Source organism: Oncorhynchus keta, chromosome 20, assembly GCF_023373465.1.
Source record: "Oncorhynchus keta strain PuntledgeMale-10-30-2019 chromosome 20, Oket_V2, whole genome shotgun sequence".
Taxonomy (NCBI): domain Eukaryota; kingdom Metazoa; phylum Chordata; class Actinopteri; order Salmoniformes; family Salmonidae; genus Oncorhynchus; species Oncorhynchus keta.
In genome coordinates, this window is record NC_068440.1 from 33,052,043 (window position 1) to 33,076,796 (window position 24,754).

Consider the following 24,754-nt stretch of genomic DNA (forward strand, 5'->3'; position numbering starts at 1 on the left):
TGTAAAAATGCCTAAACAAAGGGAGAGAGAGAACCCTATTCTGCAGCTCACAACAGTGTAAAAAGGCAACAAAGGGAGAGAGAGAACCCTATTCTGCAGCTCACAACAGTGTAAAAGGCCTAAACAAAGGGAGAGAGAACCCTATTCTGCAGCTCACAACAGTATAAAAAGGCCTAAACAAAGGGAAGAGAACCCTTTTCTGCAGCTCACAACAGTATAAAAGGCCTAAACAAAGGGAGAGAGAACCCTATTCTGCAGCTCACAACAGTATAAAAAGGCCTAAACAAAGGGAGAGAGAACCCTATTCTGCAGCTCACAACAGTATAAAAAGGCCTAAACAAAGGGGAGAGAGAACCCTTTGCTGCAGCTCACAACAGTATAAAAAGGCAACAAAGGGAGAGAGAGAACCCTATTCTGCAGCTCACAACAGTGTAAAACGGCCTAAACAAAGGGAGAGAGAACCCTATTCTGCAGCTCACAACAGTATAAAAAGGCCTAAACAAAGGGAGAGAGAGAACCCTTTTCTGCAGCTCACAACAGTGTAAAAAGGCCTAAACAAAGGGAGAGAGAACCCTATTCTGCAGCCCACAACAGTATAAAAGGCCTAAACAAAGGGAGAGAGAGAACCCTATTCTGCAGCTCACAACAGTATAAAAGGCCTAAACAAAGAGAGAGAGAGAACCCTATTCTGCAGCTCACAACAGTGTAAAACGGCCTAAACAAAGGGAGAGAGAGAACCCTATTCTGCAGCTCACAACAGTATAAAAAGGCCTAAACAAATGGAGAGAGAACCCTATTCTGCAGATCACAACAGTATAAAAAGGCCTAAACAAAGGGAGAGAGAACCCTATTCTGCAGCTCACAACAGTATAAAAAGGCCTAAACAAAGGGAGAGAGAACCCTATTCTGCAGCTCACAACAGTGTAAAACGGCCTAAACAAAGGGAGAGAGAGAACCCTATTCTGCAGCTCACAACAGTGTAAAAAGGCCTAAACAAAGGGAGAGAGAACCCTATTCTGCAGCTCACAACAGTATAAAAAGGCCTAAACAAAGGGAGAGAGAACCCTATTTTGCAGCTCACAACAGTGTAAAAGGCCTAAACAAAGGGAAAGAGAACCCTATTCTGCAGCTCACAACAGTATAAAAAGGCCTAAACAAAGGGAGAGAGAGAACCCTATTCTGCAGCTCACAATAGTGTAAAACGGCCTAAACAAAGGGAGAGAGAACCCTATTCTGCAGCTCACAACAGTGTAAAAAGGCCTAAACAAAGGGAGAGAGAACCCTATTCTGCAGCTTACAACAGTGTAAAAAAGCCTAAACAAAGGGAGAGAGAGAACCCTATTCTGCAGCTCACAACAGTGTAAAAAGGCCTAAACAAAGGGAAAGAGAGAACCCTATTCTGCAGCTCACAACTGTATAAAAAGGCCTAAACAAAGGGGAGAGAGAACCCTTTTCTGCAGCTCACAACAGTATAAAAAGGCAACAAAGTGAGAGAGAGAACCCTATTCTGCAGCTCACAACAGTGTAAAACGGCCTAAACAAAGGGAGAGAGAACCCTATTCTGCAGCTCACAACAGTATAAAAAGGCCTAAACAAAGGGAGAGAGAGAACCCTTTTCTGCAGCTCACAACAGTGTAAAAAGGCCTAAACAAAGGGAGAGAGAGAACCCTATTCTGCAGCTCACAACAGTGTAAAAAGGTCTAAACAAAGGGAGAGGGAGAACCCTATTCTGCAGCTCACAACAGTGTAAAACGGCCTAAACAAAGGGAGACAGAACCCTATTCTGCAGCTCACAACAGTGTAAAAAGGCCTAAACAAAGGGAGAGAGAGAGAGAACCCTATTCTGCAGCTCACAACAGTGTAAAAAGGCAAAAACAAAGGGATAGAGAGAGAACCCTATTCTGCAGCTCACAACAGTGTAAAAAGGCCTAAACAAAGGGAGAGAGAACCCTATTCTGCAGCTCACAACAGTGTAAAAGGCCTAAACAAAGGGAGAGAGAGAGAGAACCCTATTCTGCAGCTCACAACAGTGTAAAAAGGCCAAAACAAAGGGAGAGAGAGAGAACCCTATTCTGCAGCTCACAACAGTATAAAAAGGCCAAAACAAAGGGAGAGAGAACCCTATTCTGCAGCCCACAACAGTATAAAAAGGCCTAAACAAAGGGAGAGAGAACCCTATTCTGCAGCTCACAACAGTGTAAAAATGCCTAAACAAAGGGGAGAGAGAACCCTATTCTTCAGCTCACAACAGTGTAAAAAGGCCTAAACAAAGGGAAAGAGAGAACCCTATTCTGCAGCTCACAACTGTATAAAAAGGCCTAAACAAAGGGGAGAGAGAACCCTTTGCTGCAGCTCACAACAGTATAAAAAGGCAACAAAGGGAGAGAGAGAACCCTATTCTGCAGCTCACAACAGTGTAAAACAGCCTAAACAAAGGGAGAGAGAACCCTATTCTGCAGCTCACAACAGTATAAAAAGGCCTAAACAAAGGGAGAGAGAGAACCCTTTTCTGCAGCACACAACAGTGTAAAAAGGCCTAAACAAAGGGAGAGAGAACCCTATTCTGCAGCCCACAATAGTATAAAAAGGCCTAAACAAAGGGAGAGAGAGAACCCTATTCTGCAGCTCACAACAGTATAAAAAGGCCTAAACAAAGAGAGAGAGAACCCTATTCTGCAGCTCACAACAGTGTAAAACGGCCTAAACAAAGGGAGAGAGAGAACCCTATTCTGCAGCTCACAACAGTATAAAAAGGCCTAAACAAATGGAGAGAGAGAACCCTATTCTGCAGATCACAACAGTATAAAAAGGCCTAAACAAAGGGAGAGAGAGAACCCTATTCTGCAGCTCACAACAGTATAAAAGGCCTAAACAAAGGGAGAGAGAACCCTATTCTGCAGCTCACAACAGTGTAAAACGGCCTAAACAAAGGGAGAGAGAGAACCCTATTCTGCAGCTCACAACAGTGTAAAAAGGCCTAAACAAAGGAGAGAGAGAACCCTATTCTGCAGCTCACAACAGTATAAAAAGGCCTAAACAAAGGGAGAGAGAACCCTATTCTGCAGCTCACAACAGTGTAAAAAGGCCTAAACAAAGGGAAAGAGAACCCTATTCTGCAGCTCACAACAGTATAAAAAGGCCTAAACAAAGGGGAGAGAGAACCCTATTCTGCAGCTCACAACAGTGTAAAAATGCCTAAACAAAGGGAGAGAGAGAACCCTATTCTGCAGCTCACAACAGTGTAAAAAGGCCTAAACAAAGGGAAAGAGAGAACCCTATTCTGCAGCTCACAACTGTATAAAAAGGCCTAAACAAAGGGGGAGAGAGAACCCTTTTCTGCAGCTCACAACAGTATAAAAAGGCAACAAAGTGAGAGAGAGAACCCTATTCTGCAGCTCACAACAGTGTAAAACGGCCTAAACAAAGGGAGAGAACCCTATTCTGCAGCTCACAACAGTGTAAAACGGCCTAAACAAAGGGAGAGAGAGAACCCTATTCTGCAGCTCACAACAGTGTAAAAAGGCCTAAACAAAAGAGAGAACCCTATTCTGCAGCTCACAACAGTGTAAAAATGCCTAAACAAAGGGAGAGAGAGAACCCTATTCTGCAGCTCACAACAGTGTAAAAGGCCTAAACAAAGGGAAAGAGAGAACCCTATTCTGCAGCTCACAACTGTATAAAAAGGCCTAAACAAAGGGGAGAGAGAACCCTTTTCTGCAGCTCACAACAGTATAAAAAGGCAACAAAGTGAGAGAGAGAACCCTATTCTGCAGCTCACAACAGTGTAAAACGGCCTAAACAAAGGGAGAGAGAACCCTATTCTGCAGCTCACAACAGTGTAAAACGGCCTAAACAAAGGGAGAGAGAGAACCCTATTCTGCAGCTCACAACAGTGTAAAAAGGCCTAAACAAAGGAGAGAGAGAACCCTATTCTGCAGCTCACAACAATATAAAAAGGCCTAAACAAAGGGAGAGAGAGAACCCTATTCTGCAGCTCACAACAGTGTAAAAAGGCCTAAACAAAGGGAGAGAGAGAACCCTATTCTGCAGCTCACAACAGTGTAAAAAGGCCTAAACAAAGGGAGAGAGAGAACCCTATTCTGCAGCTCACAACAGTATAAAAAGGCCTAAACAAAGGGAGAGAGAGAACCCTATTCTGCAGCTCACAACAGTATAAAAAGGCCTAAACAAAGGGAGAGAGAGAACCCTATTCTGCAGCTCACAACAGTGTAAAAAGGCCTAAACAAAGGGAGAGAGAACCCTATTCTGCAGCTCACAACAGTATAAAAAGGCCTAAACAAAGGGAGAGAGAACCCTATTCTGCAGCTCACAACAGTGTAAAAAGGCCTAAACAAAGGGAGAGAGAACCCTATTCTGCAGCTCACAACAGTATAAAAAGGCCTAAACAAAGGGAGAGAGAACCCTATTCTGCAGCTCACAACAGTATAAAAAGGCCTAAACAAAGGGGAGAGAACCCTATTCTGCAGCTCACAACAGTATAAAAAGGCCTAAACAAAGGGAGAGAGAGAACCCTATTCTGCAGCTCACAACAGTATAAAAAGGCCTAAACAAAGGGGAGAGAGAACCCTTTGCTGCAGCTCACAACAGTATAAAAGGCAACAAAGGGAGAGAGAGAACCCTATTCTGCAGCTCACAACAGTGTAAAACGGCCTAAACAAAGGGAGAGAGAACCCTATTCTGCAGCTCACAACAGTATAAAAAGGCCTAAACAAAGGAGAGAGAGAACCCTTTTCTGCAGCTCACAACAGTGTAAAAAGGCCTAAACAAAGGGAGAGAGAACCCTATTCTGCAGCCCACAACAGTATAAAAAGGCCTAAACAAAGGGAGAGAGAACCCTATTCTGCAGCTCACAACAGTATAAAAAGGCCTAAACAAAGAGAGAGAGAACCCTATTCTGCAGCTCACAACAGTGTAAAACGGCCTAAACAAAGGGAGAGAGAGAACCCTATTCTGCAGCTCACAACAGTATAAAAGGCCTAAACAAATGGAGAGAGAGAACCCTATTCTGCAGATCACAACAGTATAAAAAGGCCTAAACAAAGGGAGAGAGAGAACCCTATTCTGCAGCTCACAACAGTATAAAAAGGCCTAAACAAAGGGAGAGAGAACCCTATTCTGCAGCTCACAACAGTGTAAAACGGCCTAAACAAAGGGAGAGAGAGAACCCTATTCTGCAGCTCACAACAGTGTAAAAAGGCCTAAACAAAGGGAGAGAGAACCCTATTCTGCAGCTCACAACAGTATAAAAAGGCCTAAACAAAGGGAGAGAGAACCCTATTTTGCAGCTCACAACAGTGTAAAAGGCCTAAACAAAGGGAAAGAGAACCCTATTCTGCAGCTCACAACAGTATAAAAAGGCCTAAACAAAGGGAGAGAGAGAACCCTATTCTGCAGCTCACAACAGTGTAAAACGGCCTAAACAAAGGAGAGAGAACCCTATTCTGCAGCTCACAACAGTATAAAAAGGCCTAAACAAAGAGAGAGAACCCTATTCTGCAGCTCACAACAGTGTAAAAATGCCTAAACAAAGGGGAGAGAGAACCCTATTCTGCAGCTCACAACAGTGTAAAAAGGCCTAAACAAAGGGAAAGAGAGAACCCTATTCTGCAGCTCACAACTGTATAAAAAGGCCTAAACAAAGGGGGAGAGAGAACCCTTTTCTGCAGCTCACAACAGTATAAAAAGGCAACAAAGTGAGAGAGAGAACCCTATTCTGCAGCTCACAACAGTGTAAAACGGCCTAAACAAAGGGAGAGAGAACCCTATTCTGCAGCTCACAACAGTATAAAAAGGCCTAAACAAAGGGAGAGAGAGAACCCTTTTCTGCAGCTCACAACAGTGTAAAAAGGCCTAAACAAAGGGAGAGAGAGAACCCTATTCTGCAGCTCACAACAGTGTAAAAAGGTCTAAACAAAGGGAGAGGGAGAACCCTATTCTGCAGCTCACAACAGTGTAAAAAGGCCTAAACAAAGGGAGAGAGAACCCTATTCTGCAGCTCACAACAGTGTAAAAAGGCCTAAACAAAGGGAGAGAGAGAGAGAACCCTATTCTGCAGCTCACAACAGTATAAAAAGGCCAAAACAAAGGGATAGAGAGAGAACCCTATTCTGCAGCTCACAACAGTGTAAAAAGGCCTAAACAAAGGGAGAGAGAACCCTATTCTGCAGCTCACAACAGTGTAAAAAGGCCTAAACAAAGGGAGAGAGAGAGAGAACCCTATTCTGCAGCTCACAACAGTGTAAAAAGGCCAAAACAAAGGGATAGAGAGAGAACCCTATTCTGCAGCTCACAACAGTATAAAAAGGCCAAAACAAAGGGAGAGAGAACCCTATTCTGCAGCCCACAACAGTATAAAAAGGCCTAAACAAAGGGAGAGAGAACCCTATTCTGCAGCTCACAACAGTGTAAAAATGCCTAAACAAAGGGAGAGAGAGAACCCTATTCTGCAGCTCACAACAGTGTAAAAGGCCTAAACAAAGGGAAAGAGAGAACCCTATTCTGCAGCTCACAACTGTATAAAAAGGCCTAAACAAAGGGGAGAGAGAACCCTTTGCTGCAGCTCACAACAGTATAAAAAGGCAACAAAGGGAGAGAGAGAACCCTATTCTGCAGCTCACAACAGTGTAAAACAGCCTAAACAAAGGGAGAGAGAACCCTATTCTGCAGCTCACAACAGTATAAAAAGGCCTAAACAAAGGGAGAGAGAGAACCCTTTTCTGCAGCACACAACAGTGTAAAAAGGCCTAAACAAAGGGAGAGAGAACCCTATTCTGCAGCCCACAATAGTATAAAAAGGCCTAAACAAAGGAGAGAGAGAACCCTATTCTGCAGCTCACAACAGTATAAAAAGGCCTAAACAAAGAGAGAGAGAACCCTATTCTGCAGCTCACAACAGTGTAAAACGGCCTAAACAAAGGGAGAGAGAGAACCCTATTCTGCAGCTCACAACAGTATAAAAAGGCCTAAACAAATGGAGAGAGAGAACCCTATTCTGCAGATCACAACAGTATAAGAAGGCCTAAACAAAGGGAGAGAGAGAACCCTATTCTGCAGCTCACAACAGTATAAAAAGGCCTAAACAAAGGGAGAGAGAACCCTATTCTGCAGCTCACAACAGTGTAAAACGGCCTAAACAAAGGGAGAGAGAGAACCCTATTCTGCAGCTCACAACAGTGTAAAAAGGCCTAAACAAAGGGAGAGAGAGAACCCTATTCTGCAGCTCACAACAGTATAAAAAGGCCTAAACAAAGGGAGAGAGAACCCTATTCTGCAGCTCACAACAGTGTAAAAAGGCCTAAACAAAGGGAAAGAGAACCCTATTCTGCAGCTCACAACAGTATAAAAAGGCCTAAACAAAGGGAGAGAGAGAACCCTATTCTGCAGCTCACAACAGTGTAAAAATGCCTAAACAAAGGGAGAGAGAGAACCCTATTCTGCAGCTCACAACAGTGTAAAAAGGCCTAAACAAAGGGAAAGAGAGAACCCTATTCTGCAGCTCACAACTGTATAAAAAGGCCTAAACAAAGGGGGAGAGAGAACCCTTTTCTGCAGCTCACAACAGTATAAAAAGGCAACAAAGTGAGAGAGAGAACCCTATTCTGCAGCTCACAACAGTGTAAAACGGCCTAAACAAAGGGAGAGAGAACCCTATTCTGCAGCTCACAACAGTGTAAAACGGCCTAAACAAAGGGAAAGAGAGAACCCTATTCTGCAGCTCACAACAGTGTAAAAAGGCCTAAACAAAGGGAGAGAGAGAACCCTATTCTGCAGCTCACAACAGTGTAAAAAGGCCTAAACAAAGGGAGAGAGAGAACCCTATTCTGCAGCTCACAACAGTATAAAAAGGCCTAAACAAAGGGAGGGAGAGAACCCTATTCTGCAGCTCACAACAGTATAAAAGGCCTAAACAAAGGGGAGAGAGAACCCTATTCTGCAGCTCACAACAGTGTAAAAAGGCCTAAACAAAGGGAGAGAGAGAACCCTATTCTGCAGCTCACAACAGTATAAAAAGGCCTAAACAAAGGGAGAGAGAACCCTATTCTGCAGCTCACAACAGTGTAAAAAGGCCTAAACAAAGGGAAAGAGAACCCTATTCTGCAGCTCACAACAGTATAAAAAGGCCTAAACAAAGGGAGAGAGAACCCTATTCTGCAGCTCACAACAGTATAAAAGGCCTAAACAAAGGAGAGAGAACCCTATTCTGCAGCTCACAACAGTATAAAAGGCCTAAACAAAGGGAGAGAGAGAACCCTATTCTGCAGCTCACAACAGTATAAAAAGGCCTAAACAAAGGGGAGAGAGAACCCTTTGCTGCAGCTCACAACAGTATAAAAAGGCAACAAAGGGAGAGAGAGAACCCTATTCTGCAGCTCACAACAGTGTAAAACGGCCTAAACAAAGGGAGAGAGAACCCTATTCTGCAGCTCACAACAGTATAAAAAGGCCTAAACAAAGGGAGAGAGAGAACCCTTTTCTGCAGCTCACAACAGTGTAAAAGGCCTAAACAAAGGGAGAGAGAACCCTATTCTGCAGCCCACAACAGTATAAAAAGGCCTAAACAAAGGGAGAGAGAGAACCCTATTCTGCAGCTCACAACAGTATAAAAGGCCTAAACAAAGAGAGAGAGAGAACCCTATTCTGCAGCTCACAACAGTGTAAAACGGCCTAAACAAAGGAGAGAGAGAACCCTATTCTGCAGCTCACAACAGTATAAAAAGGCCTAAACAAATGGAGAGAGAGAACCCTATTCTGCAGATCACAACAGTATAAAAAGGCCTAAACAAAGGGAGAGAGAGAACCCTATTCTGCAGCTCACAACAGTATAAAAAGGCCTAAACAAAGGGAGAGAGAACCCTATTCTGCAGCTCACAACAGTGTAAAACGGCCTAAACAAAGGGAGAGAGAGAACCCTATTCTGCAGCTCACAACAGTGTAAAAAGGCCTAAACAAAGGGAGAGAGAACCCTATTCTGCAGCTCACAACAGTATAAAAAGGCCTAAACAAAGGGAGAGAGAACCCTATTTTGCAGCTCACAACAGTGTAAAAGGCCTAAACAAAGGAAAGAGAACCCTATTCTGCAGCTCACAACAGTATAAAAAGGCCTAAACAAAGGAGAGAGAGAACCCTATTCTGCAGCTCACAACAGTGTAAAACGGCCTAAACAAAGGGAGAGAGAACCCTATTCTGCAGCTCACAACAGTATAAAAAGGCCTAAACAAAGGGAGAGAGAACCCTATTCTGCAGCTCACAACAGTGTAAAAATGCCTAAACAAAGGGAGAGAGAGAACCCTATTCTGCAGCTCACAACAGTGTAAAAGGCCTAAACAAAGGGAAAGAGAGAACCCTATTCTGCAGCTCACAACTGTATAAAAAGGCCTAAACAAAGGGGGAGAGAGAACCCTTTTCTGCAGCTCACAACAGTATAAAAAGGCAACAAAGTGAGAGAGAGAACCCTATTCTGCAGCTCACAACAGTGTAAAACGGCCTAAACAAAGGGAGAGAGAACCCTATTCTGCAGCTCACAACAGTATAAAAAGGCCTAAACAAAGGGGAGAGAGAACCCTTTTCTGCAGCTCACAACAGTGTAAAAAGGCCTAAACAAAGGGAGAGAGAGAACCCTATTCTGCAGCTCACAACAGTGTAAAAAGGTCTAAACAAAGGGAGAGGGAGAACCCTATTCTGCAGCTCACAACAGTGTAAAACGGCCTAAACAAAGGGAGACAGAACCCTATTCTGCAGCTCACAACAGTGTAAAAGGCCTAAACAAAGGGAGAGAGAGAACCCTATTCTGCAGCTCACAACAGTGTAAAAAGGCAAAAACAAAGGGATAGAGAGAGAACCCTATTCTGCAGCTCACAACAGTGTAAAAAGGCCTAAACAAAGGGAGAGAGAACCCTATTCTGCAGCTCACAACAGTGTAAAAAGGCCTAAACAAAGGGGAGAGAGAGAGAACCCTATTCTGCAGCTCACAACAGTGTAAAAAGGCCAAAACAAAGGGATAGAGAGAGAACCCTATTCTGCAGCTCACAACAGTATAAAAAGGCCAAAACAAAGGGAGAGAGAACCCTATTCTGCAGCCCACAACAGTATAAAAGGCCTAAACAAAGGGAGAGAGAACCCTATTCTGCAGCTCACAACAGTGTAAAAATGCCTAAACAAAGGGAGAGAGAGAACCCTATTCTTCAGCTCACAACAGTGTAAAAAGGCCTAAACAAAGGGAAAGAGAGAACCCTATTCTGCAGCTCACAACTGTATAAAAAGGCCTAAACAAAGGGGAGAGAGAACCCTTTGCTGCAGCTCACAACAGTATAAAAAGGCAACAAAGGGAGAGAGAGAACCCTATTCTGCAGCTCACAACAGTGTAAAACAGCCTAAACAAAGGGAGAGAGAACCCTATTCTGCAGCTCACAACAGTATAAAAAGGCCTAAACAAAGGGGAGAGAGAACCCTTTTCTGCAGCACACAACAGTGTAAAAAGGCCTAAACAAAGGGAGAGAGAACCCTATTCTGCAGCCCACAATAGTATAAAAAGGCCTAAACAAAGGGAGAGAGAGAACCCTATTCTGCAGCTCACAACAGTATAAAAAGGCCTAAACAAAAGAGAGAGAGAACCCTATTCTGCAGCTCACAACAGTGTAAAACGGCCTAAACAAAGGGAGAGAGAGAACCCTATTCTGCAGCTCACAACAGTATAAAAGGCCTAAACAAATGGAGAGAGAGAACCCTATTCTGCAGATCACAACAGTATAAAAAGGCCTAAACAAAGGGGAGAGAGAACCCTATTCTGCAGCTCACAACAGTATAAAAAGGCCTAAACAAAGGGAGAGAGAACCCTATTCTGCAGCTCACAACAGTGTAAAACGGCCTAAACAAAGGGAGAGAGAGAACCCTATTCTGCAGCTCACAACAGTGTAAAAAGGCCTAAACAAAGGGAGAGAGAACCCTATTCTGCAGCTCACAACAGTATAAAAAGGCCTAAACAAAGGGAGAGAGAACCCTATTCTGCAGCTCACAACAGTGTAAAAAGGCCTAAACAAAGGGAAAGAGAACCCTATTCTGCAGCTCACAACAGTATAAAAAGGCCTAAACAAAGGGAGAGAGAGAACCCTATTCTGCAGCTCACAACAGTGTAAAAATGCCTAAACAAAGGGAGAGAGAGAACCCTATTCTGCAGCTCACAACAGTGTAAAAAGGCCTAAACAAAGGGAAAGAGAGAACCCTATTCTGCAGCTCACAACTGTATAAAAAGGCCTAAACAAAGGGGGAGAGAGAACCCTTTTCTGCAGCTCACAACAGTATAAAAAGGCAACAAAGGGAGAGAGAGAACCCTATTCTGCAGCTCACAACAGTGTAAAAAGGCCAAAACAAAGGGAGAGAGAACCCTATTCTGCAGCTCACAACAGTGTAAAAAGGCCTAAACAAAGGGAGAGAGAGAACCCTATTCTGCAGCTCACAACAGTATAAAAAGACCTAAACAAAGGGAGAGAGAGAACCCTATTCTGCAGCTCACAACAGTGTAAAAAGGCCTAAACAAAGGGAGAGAGAGAACCCTATTCTGCAGCTCACAACAGTGTAAAAAGGCCTAAACAAAGGGAAAGAGAGAACCCTATTCTGCAGCTCACAACTGTATAAAAAGGCCTAAACAAAGGGGGAGAGAGAACCCTTTTCTGCAGCTCACAACAGTATAAAAAGGCAACAAAGGGAGAGAGAGAACCCTATTCTGCAGCTCACAACAGTATAAAACGGCCTAAACAAAGGGAGAGAGAACCCTATTCTGCAGCTCACAACAGTGTAAAACGGCCTAAACAAAGGGAGAGAGAGAGAGAACCCTATTCTGCAGCTCACAACAGTGTAAAAAGGCCTAAACAAAGGGAGAGAGAACCCTATTCTGCAGCTCACAACAGTATAAAAAGGCAAAAACAAAGGGAAAGAGAGAACCCTATTCTGCAGCTCACAACAGTGTAAAAAGGCCTAAACAAAGGGAGAGAGAGAACCCTATTCTGCAGCTCACAACAGTGTAAAAGGCCTAAACAAAGGGAGAGAGAGAACCCTATTCTGCAGCTCACAACAGTATAAAAAGGCCTAAACAAAGGGAGGGAGAGAACCCTATTCTGCAGCTCACAACAGTATAAAAAGGCCTAAACAAAGGGAGAGAGAACCCTATTCTGCAGCTCACAACAGTGTAAAAAGGCCTAAACAAAGGGAGAGAGAGAACCCTATTCTGCAGCTCACAACAGTATAAAAAGGCCTAAACAAAGGGGAGAGAACCCTATTCTGCAGCTCACAACAGTGTAAAAAGGCCTAAACAAAGGGAAAGAGAACCCTATTCTGCAGCTCACAACAGTATAAAAAGGCCTAAACAAAGGGAGAGAGAACCCTATTCTGCAGCTCACAACAGTATAAAAAGGCCTAAACAAAGGAGAGAGAACCCTATTCTGCAGCTCACAACAGTATAAAAAGGCCTAAACAAAGGAGAGAGAGAACCCTATTCTGCAGCTCACAACAGTATAAAAAGGCCTAAACAAAGGGGGAGAGAGAACCCTTTGCTGCAGCTCACAACAGTATAAAAAGGCAACAAAGGGAGAGAGAGAACCCTATTCTGCAGCTCACAACAGTGTAAAACGGCCTAAACAAAGGGAGAGAGAACCCTATTCTGCAGCTCACAACAGTATAAAAAGGCCTAAACAAAGGGAGAGAGAGAACCCTTTTCTGCAGCTCACAACAGTGTAAAAAGGCCTAAACAAAGGGAGAGAACCCTATTCTGCAGCCCACAACAGTATAAAAGGCCTAAACAAAGGAGAGAGAGAACCCTATTCTGCAGCTCACAACAGTATAAAAAGGCCTAAACAAAGAGAGAGAGAGAACCCTATTCTGCAGCTCACAACAGTGTAAAACGGCCTAAACAAAGGGAGAGAGAGAACCCTATTCTGCAGCTCACAACAGTATAAAAAGGCCTAAACAAATGGAGAGAGAGAACCCTATTCTGCAGATCACAACAGTATAAAAAGGCCTAAACAAAGGGAGAGAGAACCCTATTCTGCAGCTCACAACAGTGTAAAAAGGCCTAAACAGAGGGAGAGGGAGAACCCTATTCTGCAGCTCACAACAGTGTAAAAATGCCTAAACAAAGGGAGAGAGAGAACCCTATTCTGCAGCTCACAACAGTGTAAAAGGCCTAAACAAAGGGAAAGAGAGAACCCTATTCTGCAGCTCACAACTGTATAAAAAGGCCTAAACAAAGGGGAGAGAGAACCCTTTTCTGCAGCTCACAACAGTATAAAAAGGCAACAAAGTGAGAGAGAGAACCCTATTCTGCAGCTCACAACAGTGTAAAACGGCCTAAACAAAGGGAGAGAGAACCCTATTCTGCAGCTCACAACAGTGTAAAACGGCCTAAACAAAGGGAGAGAGAACCCTATTCTGCAGCTCACAACAGTGTAAAAAGGCCTAAACAAAGGGAGAGAGAGAACCCTATTCTGCAGCTCACAACAATATAAAAAGGCCTAAACAAAGGGAAAGAGAGAACCCTATTCTGCAGCTCACAACAGTGTAAAAGGCCTAAACAAAGGGAGAGAGAGAACCCTATTCTGCAGCTCACAACAGTGTAAAAGGCCTAAACAAAGGGAGAGAGAGAACCCTATTCTGCAGCTCACAACAGTATAAAAAGGCCTAAACAAAGGGAGAGAGAACCCTATTCTGCAGCTCACAACAGTATAAAAAGGCCTAAACAAAGGGAGAGAGAGAACCCTATTCTGCAGCTCACAACAGTGTAAAAAGGCCTAAACAAAGGGAGAGAGAGAACCCTATTCTGCAGCTCACAACTGTATAAAAAGGCCTAAACAAAGGGGGAGAGAGAACCCTATTCTGCAGCTCACAACAGTGTAAAAGGCCTAAACAAAGGGAAAGAGAACCCTATTCTGCAGCTCACAACAGTATAAAAAGGCCTAAACAAAGGGAGAGAGAACCCTATTCTGCAGCCCACAACAGTATAAAAAGGCCTAAACAAAGGGAGAGAGAACCCTATTCTGCAGCTCACAACAGTGTAAAAAGGCCTAAACAAAGGGAGAGAGAGAACCCTATTCTGCAGCTCACAACAGTGTAAAAAGGCCTAAACAAAGGGAGAGAGAGAGAGAACCCTTTGCTGCAGCTCACAACAGTATAAAAAGGCAACAAAGGGAGAGAGAGAACCCTATTCTGCAGCTCACAACAGTGTAAAACGGCCTAAACAAAGGGAGAGAGAACCCTATTCTGCAGCTCACAACAGTATAAAAAGGCCTAAACAAAGGGAGAGAGAGAACCCTTTTCTGCAGCTCACAACAGTGTAAAAAGGCCTAAACAAAGGGAGAGAGAACCCTATTCTGCAGCCCACAACAGTATAAAAGGCCTAAACAAAGGGAGAGAGAGAACCCTATTCTGCAGCTCACAACAGTATAAAAGGCCTAAACAAAAGAGAGAGAGAACCCTATTCTGCAGCTCACAACAGTGTAAAACGGCCTAAACAAAGGGAGAGAGAGAACCCTATTCTGCAGCTCACAACAGTATAAAAAGGCCTAAACAAATGGGAGAGAGAACCCTATTCTGCAGATCACAACAGTATAAAAAGGCCTAAACAAAGGGAGAGAGAGAACCCTATTCTGCAGCTCACAATAGTGTAAAACGGCCTAAACAAAGGGAGAGAGAACCCTATTCTGCAGCTTACAACAGTGTAAAAATGCCTAAACAAAGGGAGAGAGAGAACCCTATTCTGCAGCTCACAACAGTGTAAAAAGGCCTAAACAAAGGGAAAGAGAGAACCCTATTCTGCAGCTCACAACTGTATAAAAAGGCCTAAACAAAGGGGGAGAGAGAACCCTTTTCTGCAGCTCACAACAGTATAAAAAGGCAACAAAGTGAGAGAGAGAACCCTATTCTGCAGCTCACAACAGTGTAAAACGGCCTAAACAAAGAGAGAGAACCCTATTCTGCAGCTCACAACAGTGTAAAACGGCCTAAACAAAGGGAGAGAGAGAACCCTATTCTGCAGCTCACAACAGTGTAAAAAGGCCTAAACAAAGGGGAGAGAGAACCCTATTCTGCAGCTCACAACAATATAAAAAGGCCTAAACAAAGGGAAAGAGAGAACCCTATTCTGCAGCTCACAACAGTGTAAAAAGGCCTAAACAAAGGAGAGAGAGAACCCTATTCTGCAGCTCACAACAGTGTAAAAAGGCCTAAACAAAGGGAGAGAGAGAACCCTATTCTGCAGCTCACAACAGTATAAAAAGGCCTAAACAAAGGGAGGGAGAGAACCCTATTCTGCAGCTCACAACAGTATAAAAAGGCCTAAACAAAGGAGAGAGAGAACCCTATTCTGCAGCTCACAACAGTGTAAAAAGGCCTAAACAAAGGGAGAGAGAACCCTATTCTGCAGCTCACAACAGTATAAAAAGGCCTAAACAAAGGGAGAGAGAACCCTATTCTGCAGCTCACAACAGTGTAAAAAGGCCTAAACAAAGGGAAAGAGAACCCTATTCTGCAGCTCACAACAGTATAAAAAGGCCTAAACAAAGGGAGAGAGAACCCTATTCTGCAGCTCACAACAGTATAAAAAGGCCTAAACAAAGGGAGAGAGAACCCTATTCTGCAGCTCACAACAGTATAAAAAGGCCTAAACAAAGGGAGAGAGAGAACCCTATTCTGCAGCTCACAACAGTGTAAAAAGGCCTAAACAAAGGGAGAGAGAGAGAGAACCCTTTGCTGCAGCTCACAACAGTATAAAAAGGCAACAAAGGGAGAGAGAGAACCCTATTCTGCAGCTCACAACAGTGTAAAACGGCCTAAACAAAGGGAGAGAGAACCCTATTCTGCAGCTCACAACAGTATAAAAAGGCCTAAACAAAGGGAGAGAGAGAACCCTTTTCTGCAGCTCACAACAGTGTAAAAAGGCCTAAACAAAGGGAGAGAGAACCCTATTCTGCAGCCCACAACAGTATAAAAAGGCCTAAACAAAGGGAGAGAGAACCCTATTCTGCAGCTCACAACAGTATAAAAAGGCCTAAACAAAAGAGAGAGAGAACCCTATTCTGCAGCTCACAACAGTGTAAAACGGCCTAAACAAAGGGGAGAGAGAACCCTATTCTGCAGCTCACAACAGTATAAAAAGGCCTAAACAAATGGAGAGAGAGAACCCTATTCTGCAGCTCACAACAGTATAAAAAGGCCTAAACAAAGGAGAGAGAACCCTATTCTGCAGCTCACAACAGTGTAAAACGGCCTAAACAAAGGGGAGAGAGAACCCTATTCTGCAGCTCACAACAGTGTAAAAAGGCCTAAACAAAGGAGAGAGAACCCTATTCTGCAGCTCACAACAGTATAAAAAGGCCTAAACAAAGGGAGAGAGAACCCTATTTTGCAGCTCACAACAGTGTAAAAAGGCCTAAACAAAGGGAAAGAGAACCCTATTCTGCAGCTCACAACAGTATAAAAAGGCCTAAACAAAGGGAGAGAGAGAACCCTATTCTGCAGCTCACAACAGTGTAAAACGGCCTAAACAAAGGGAGAGAGAACCCTATTCTGCAGCTCACAACAGTATAAAAAGGCCTAAACAAAGGGAGAGAGAACCCTATTCTGCAGCTCACAACAGTGTAAAAATGCCTAAACAAAGGAGAGAGAGAACCCTATTCTGCAGCTCACAACAGTGTAAAAGGCCTAAACAAAGGGAAAGAGAGAACCCTATTCTGCAGCTCACAACTGTATAAAAAGGCCTAAACAAAGGGGGAGAGAGAACCCTTTTCTGCAGCTCACAACAGTATAAAAAGGCAACAAAGTGAGAGAGAGAACCCTATTCTGCAGCTCACAACAGTGTAAAACGGCCTAAACAAAGGGAGAGAGAACCCTATTCTGCAGCTCACAACAGTATAAAAAGGCCTAAACAAAGGGAGAGAGAACCCTTTTCTGCAGCTCACAACAGTGTAAAAAGGCCTAAACAAAGGGAGAGAGAGAACCCTATTCTGCAGCTCACAACAGTGTAAAAGGTCTAAACAAAGGGAGAGGGAGAACCCTATTCTGCAGCTCACAACAGTGTAAAACGGCCTAAACAAAGGGAGACAGAACCCTATTCTGCAGCTCACAACAGTGTAAAAGGCCTAAACAAAGGGAGAGAGAGAGAACCCTATTCTGCAGCTCACAACAGTGTAAAAAGGCAAAAACAAAGGGATAGAGAGAGAACCCTATTCTGCAGCTCACAACAGTGTAAAAGGCCTAAACAAAGGGAGAGAGAACCCTATTCTGCAGCTCACAACAGTGTAAAAAGGCCTAAACAAAGGGAGAGAGAGAGAACCCTATTCTGCAGCTCACAACAGTGTAAAAGGCCAAAACAAAGGGATAGAGAGAGAACCCTATTCTGCAGCTCACAACAGTATAAAAAGGCCAAAACAAAGGGAGAGAGAACCTATTCTGCAGCCCACAACAGTATAAAAAGGCCTAAACAAAGGGAGAGAGAACCCTATTCTGCAGCTCACAACAGTGTAAAAATGCCTAAACAAAGGAGAGAGAGAACCCTATTCTTCAGCTCACAACAGTGTAAAAAGGCCTAAACAAAGGGAAAGAGAGAACCCTATTCTGCAGCTCACAACTGTATAAAAAGGCCTAAACAAAGGGGAGAGAGAACCCTTTGCTGCAGCTCACAACAGTATAAAAAGGCAACAAAGGGAGAGAGAGAACCCTATTCTGCAGCTCACAACAGTGTAAAACAGCCTAAACAAAGGGAGAGAGAACCCTATTCTGCAGCTCACAACAGTATAAAAGGCCTAAACAAAGGGAGAGAGAACCCTTTTCTGCAGCACACAACAGTGTAAAAAGGCCTAAACAAAGGGAGAGAGAACCCTATTCTGCAGCCCACAATAGTATAAAAAGGCCTAAACAAGGGAGAGAGAGAACCCTATTCTGCAGCTCACAACAGTATAAAAAGGCCTAAACAAAAGAGAGAGAGAACCCTATTCTGCAGCTCACAACAGTGTAAAACGGCCTAAACAAAGGGAGAGAGAGAACCCTATTCTGCAGCTCACAACAGTATAAAAAGGCCTAAACAAATGGAGAGAGAGAACCCTATTCTGCAGATCACAACAGTATAAAAGGCCTAAACAAAGGGAGAGAGAGAACCCTATTCTGCAGCTCACAACAGTATAAAAAGGTCTAAACAAAGGGAGAGAGAACCCTATTCTGCAGCTCACAACAGTGTAAAACGGCCTAAACAAAGGGAGAGAGAGAACCCTATTCTGCAGCTCACAACAGTGTAAAAAGGCCTAAACAAAGGGAAAGAGAACCCTATTCTGCAGCTCACAACAGTATAAAAGGCCTAAACAAAGGGAGAGAGAGAACCCTATTCTGCAGCTCACAACAGTGTAAAAATGCCTAAACAAAGGGGAGAGAGAACCCTATTCTGCAGCTCACAACAGTGTAAAAGGCCTAAACAAAGGGAAAGAGAGAACCCTATTCTGCAGCTCACAACTGTATAAAAAGGCCTAAACAAAGGGGAGAGAGAACCCTTTTCTGCAGCTCACAACAGTATAAAAAGGCAACAAAGTGAGAGAGAGAACCCTATTCTGCAGCTCACAACAGTGTAAAACGGCCTAAACAAAGGGAGAGAGAACCCTATTCTGCAGCTCACAACAGTGTAAAACGGCCTAAACAAAGGAGAGAGAGAACCCTATTCTGCAGCTCACAACAGTGTAAAAAGGCCTAAACAAAGGGAGAGAGAGAACCCTATTCTGCAGCTCACAACAGTGTAAAAATGCCTAAACAAAGGGAGAGAGAGAACCCTATTCTGCAGCTCACAACAGTGTAAAAGGCCTAAACAAAGGGAAAGAGAGAACCCTATTCTGCAGCTCACAACTGTATAAAAAGGCCTAAACAAAGGGGGAGAGAGAACCCTTTTCTGCAGCTCACAACAGTATAAAAAGGCAACAAAGTGAGAGAGAGAACCCTATTCTGCAGCTCACAACAGTGTAAAACGGCCTAAACAAAGGGAGAGAGAACCCTATTCTGCAGCTCACAACAGTGTAAAAAGGCCTAAACAAAGGGAGAGAGAGAACCCTATTCTGCAGCTCACAACAGTGTAAAAAGGCCTAAACAAAGGGAGAGAGAGAACCCTATTCTGCAGCTCACAACAGTATAAAAAGGCCTAAACAAAGGGAGAGAGAGAACCCTATTCTGCAGCTCACAACAGTGTAAAAAGGCCTAAACAAAGGGAGAGAGAGAACCCTATTCTGCAGCTCACAACAGTGTAAAAAGGCCTAAACAAAGGGAGAGAGAGAACCCTATTCTGCAGCTCACAACAGTATAAAAGGCCTAAACAAAGGGAGGGAGAGAACCCTATTCTGCAGCTCACAACAGTATAAAAAGGCCTAAACAAAGGGAGAGAGAGAACCCTATTCTGCAGCTCACAACAGTGTAAAAGGCCTAAACAAAGGGAGAGAGAACCCTATTCTGCAGCTCACAACAGTATAAAAAGGCCTAAACAAAGGGAGAGAGAACCCTATTCTGCAGCTCACAACAGTGTAAAAGGCCTAAACAAAGGGAAAGAGAACCCTATTCTGCAGCTCACAACAGTATAAAAAGGCCTAAACAAAGGGAGAGAGAGAACCCTATTCTGCAGCTCACAACAGTGTAAAACGGCCTAAACAAAGGGAGAGAGAGAACCCTATTCTGCAGCTCACAACAGTGTAAAAAGGCCTAAACAAAGGAGAGAGAGAACCCTATTCTGCAGCTCACAACTGTATAAAAAGGCCTAAACAAAGGGAAAGAGAGAATCCTATTCTGCAGCTCACAACTGTATAAAAAGGCCTAAACAAAGGGGGAGAGAGAACCCTTTTCTGCAGCTCACAACAGTATAAAAAGGCAACAAAGGGAGAGAGAGAACCCTATTCTGCAGCTCACAACAATATAAAACGGCCTAAACAAAGGGAGAGAGAACCCTATTCTGCAGCTCACAACAGTATAAAAAGGCCTAAACAAAGGGGAGAGAGAACCCTATTCTGCAGCTCACAACAGTGTAAAAAGGCCTAAACAAAGGGAGAGAGAGAACCCTATTCTGCAGCTCACAACAGTATAAAAAGGCCTAAACAAAGGGAGAGAGAGAACCCTATTCTGCAGCTCACAACAGTGTAAAAAGGCCTAAACAAAGGGAGAGAGAGAACCCTATTCTGCAGCTCACAACAGTATAAAAAGGCCTAAACAAAGGGAGAGAGAGAACCCTATTCTGCAGCTCACAACAGTGTAAAAAGGCCTAAACAAAGGGAGAGAGAGAACCCTATTCTGCAGCTCACAACAGTGTAAAAGGCCTAAACAAAGGGAGAGAGAGAACCCTATTCTGCAGCTCACAACAGTATAAAAAGGCCTAAACAAAGGGAGAGAGAACCCTATTCTGCAGCTCACAACAGTGTAAAAAGGCCTAAACAAAGGGAAAGAGAACCCTATTCTGCAGCTCACAACAGTATAAAAAGGCCTAAACAAAGGAGAGAGAGAACCCTATTCTGCAGCTCACAACAGTGTAAAACGGCCTAAACAAAGGGAGAGAGAGAACCCTATTCTGCAGCTCACAACAGTGTAAAAGGCCTAAACAAAGGGAGAGAGAGAACCCTATTCTGCAGCTCACAACTGTATAAAAAGGCCTAAACAAAGGGGGAGAGAGAACCCTATTCTGCAGCTCACAACAGTGTAAAAAGGCCTAAACAAAGGGAAAGAGAGAACCCTATTCTGCAGCTCACAACTGTATAAAAAGGCCTAAACAAAGGGGGAGAGAGAACCCTTTTCTGCAGCTCACAACAGTATGAAAAGGCAACAAAGGGAGAGAGAGAACCCTATTCTGCAGCTCACAACAATATAAAACGGCCTAAACAAAGGGAGAGAGAACCCTATTCTGCAGCTCACAACAGTATAAAAGGCCTAAACAAAGGGAGAGAGAGAACCCTATTCTGCAGCTCACAACAGTGTAAAACGGCCTAAACAAAGGGAGAGAGAGAACCCTATTCTGCAGCTCACAACAGTGTAAAAGGCCTAAACAAAGGAGAGAGAGAACCCTATTCTGCAGCTCACAACTGTATAAAAAGGCCTAAACAAAGGGGAGATAGAACCCTATTCTGCAGCTCACAACAGTGTAAAAAGGCCTAAACAAAGGGAAAGAGAGAACCCTATTCTGCAGCTCACAACTGTATAAAAAGGCCTAAACAAAGGGGGAGAGAACCCTTTTCTGCAGCTCACAACAGTATAACAAGGCAACAAAGGGAGAGAGAGAACCCTATTCTGCAGCTCACAACAGTATAAAACGGCCTAAACAAAGGGAGAGAGAACCCTATTCTGCAGCTCACAACAGTATAAAAAGGCCTAAACAAAGGGAGAGAGAACCCTATTCTGCAGCTCACAACAGTGTAAAACGGCCTAAACAAAGGGAGAGAGAGAGAGAACCCTATTCTGCAGCTCACAACAGTGTAAAAAGGCCTAAACAAAGGGAGAGAGAACCCTATTCTGCAGCTCACAACAGTATAAAAAGGCAAAAACAAAGGGAGAGAGAGAACCCTATTCTGTAGCTCACAACAGTGTAAAAAGGCCTAAACAAAGGGAGAGAGAACCCTATTCTGCAGCTCACAACAGTATAAAAAGGCAAAAACAAAGGGAGAGAGAGAACCCTATTCTGTAGCTCACAACAGTGTTAAAAAAAAGCTTATCGTATTGCGTACAGAATTCAATGAGCTCTGATGCATTGCTTCAGCAAATTGGTAGGAGGCGTAAGGTGGTAAGGGAGGGGGAAAGGCTTTATGAATAAATGTGCATATGTCCCAGAGGCATTGGCCTTCAATGGATGTACTGTACTGGCCCTGGCTCGCTCTGTGTCTGTATAAGCAGGACAGGAGGACCAGACATGGGACAGGACCTTCCTCCTCATGTCTTCTGTTAGAATACCCCCTTTTACGATGTTAAATCAAATCAAAATCAAATCAAATTTATTTATATAGCCCTTCGTACATCAGCTGATATCTCAAAGTGCTGTACAGAAACCCAGCCTAAAACCCCAAACAGCAAGCAATGCAGGTGTAGAAGCACGGTGGCTAGGAAAAACTCCCTAGAAAGGCCAAAACCTAGAAAGAAACCTAGAGGGGAACGTGGGGTGGCCAGTCCTCTTCTGGCTGTGCCGGGTGGAGATTATAACAGAACATGGCCAAGATGTTCAAATGTTCATAAATAACCAGCATGGTCCAATAATAATAAGGCAGAACAGTTGAAACTGGAGCAGCAGCACGGCCAGGTGGACTGGGGACAGCAAGGAGTCATCATGTCAGGTAGTCCTGAGGCATGGTCCTAGGGCTCAGGTCCTCCGAGAGAGAGAAAGAAAGAGGGAAAGAGAGAATTAGAGAGAGCACACTTAAATTCACACAGGACACCAAATAGGACAGGAGAAGAACTCCAGATATAACAAACTGACCCGAGCCCCCGACACATAAACTACTGCAGCATAAATACTGGAGGCTGAGACAGGAGGGGTCAGGAGACACTGTGGCCCCATCCGAGGACACCCCCGGACAGGGCCAAACAGGAAGGATATAACCCCACCCACTTTGCCAAAGCACAGCCCCCACACCACTAGAGGGATATCTTCAACCACCAACTTACCATCCTGAGACAAGGCTGAGTATAGCCCACAAAGATCTCCGCCACGGCACAACCCAAGGGGGGGGGCGCCAACCCGCTAATACGATGTCCGTATTAGGACAGCCTCAATCTCAGCAGGACTTTAAGGCTGTCCTAATATAGACACTGTACACTTTTGTAATTATTGTAGATAACTCCATAGTATGTTCTTACTTGAAATGCTAAAAACACTGTGTGACTTCATCAGTATAATTGTTATATTGATATCTTCTGAAAACATTTGGTGATTAGTGTTTGAGGACTGGTACCACAAGTTCAACCCATGCGTCATGAACAGATGAATGAACAAGAATAGCAACATTAGCACATTAAACCCAGTTGTGACTTTTGTTGAAATACTGGTAGTGCTACAAAAAACACTGGTTACTTAAAGGGGCAATTTGCGATTGTTACATCCATTCTATCCTAAACACCCAGAACATAACTCCATCCTCAGGCTTGTTTAACTTCGTCTGACACTGATGTGACAAGGGTTTTCACCTGCACAGTCAAGATACCTCGAATAACCTGATTGCTGGTTATTTGTTGCTGAGTGGCCCATATAGCCTGCTCTCCCAAATCTTCCTCATCTTCTCTCTCCTCGTTTCTCAAATTTTCTCCTCTCCTCTCCTCTCCTCTCCTCTCCTCTCCTCTCCTCTCCTCTCCTCTCCTCTCCTCTCCTCTCCTCTCTTCTCTTCTCTTCTCCTCTCCCTCTCCTCTCCTCTCCTCTCCTCTCCTCTCCTCTCCTCTCCTCTCCTCCCTTCCCCTCCCCTCTTCTCCCCTCTTCTCCCCTCTTCTCCCCTCTTCTCCCCTCTTCTCCCCTCTCCTCTCCTCTCCTGCCTTCCCATCCCCTCTTCTCCCCTCTTCTCCCCTCTTTTCTCCTCTCCTCTCCTTTCCTCTCCTGCCCTCTCCTCCCCTCTCCTCTTCTCCCTTCCCCTCTTCTCTCCTCTCTTTTCCTCTCTTTTCCTCTCTTTTCCTCTCTTTTCCTCTCTTTTCCTCTCCTCTCCTCTCCTCTCCTCTCTTTTCCTCTCCTCTTCTCCCCTCTTCTCTCATCTCCTCTCCTTTCCTCTCCTGCCCTCTCCTCCCCTCTCCTCTTCTCCCTTCCCCTCTTCTCTCCTCTCTTTTCCTCACCTCCATTCTCTTTTCCTCTCTTTTCCTCTCTTTTCCTCTCTTTTCCTCTCCTCTCCTCTCCTCTCCTCTCCTCTCCTCTCTTCTCTTCTCTTCTCCTCTCCTCTCCTCTCCTCTCCTCTCCTCTCCTCTCCTCTCCTCTCCTCTCCTCTCCTCCCTTCCCGTCCCCTCTTCTCCCCTCTTCTCCCCTCTTCTCCCCTCTTCTCCCCTCTCCTCTCCTCTCCTCTCCTCCCTTCCCATCCCCTCTTCTCCCCTCTTCTCCCCTCTTTTCTCCTCTCCTCTCCTTTCCTCTCCTGCCCTCTCCTCCCCTCTCCTCTTCTCCCTTCCCCTCTTCTCTCCTCTCTTTTCCTCTCTTTTCCTCTCTTTTCCTCTCTTTTCCTCTCCTCTCCCTCTCCTCTCTTTTCCTCTCCTCTCCTCTCCTCTCCTCTCCTCTCCTCTCCTCTCCTCTCCTCTCCTCTCCTCTTCTCCCCTCTTCTCTCATCTCCTCTCCTTTCCTCTCCTGCCCTCTCCTCCCCTCTCCTCTTCTCCCTTCCCCTCTTCTCTCCTCTCTTTTCCTCACCTCCATTCTCTTTTCCTCTCTTTTCCTCTCTTTTCCTCTCTTTTCCTCTCCTCTCCTCTCCTCTCCTCTCCTCTCCTCTCCTCTCCTCTCCTCTCTTTTCCTCACCTCTCTTTTCCTCCTCTCCTCTCCTCTCCTCTCCTCTCCTCCTCCCATTGCCATTCAAGCTGCTCCCCTCTTCCTCTCTCTCTCTTCTGTGCTTAATTATACTATGAGCTGACCTCGACAGAAAGCCCACAGTGGGGGCTTCGTCTGTTATTAACCTCTCTCTCTACTAGCAGTAACCACGTCACGGTCCACATTGACACCATCAACACCGTCCTCTGTTAAGGAATACTAATAGTATATTAGCGGCGCACAGAAAACACTTACCCTTTATACCGTGAA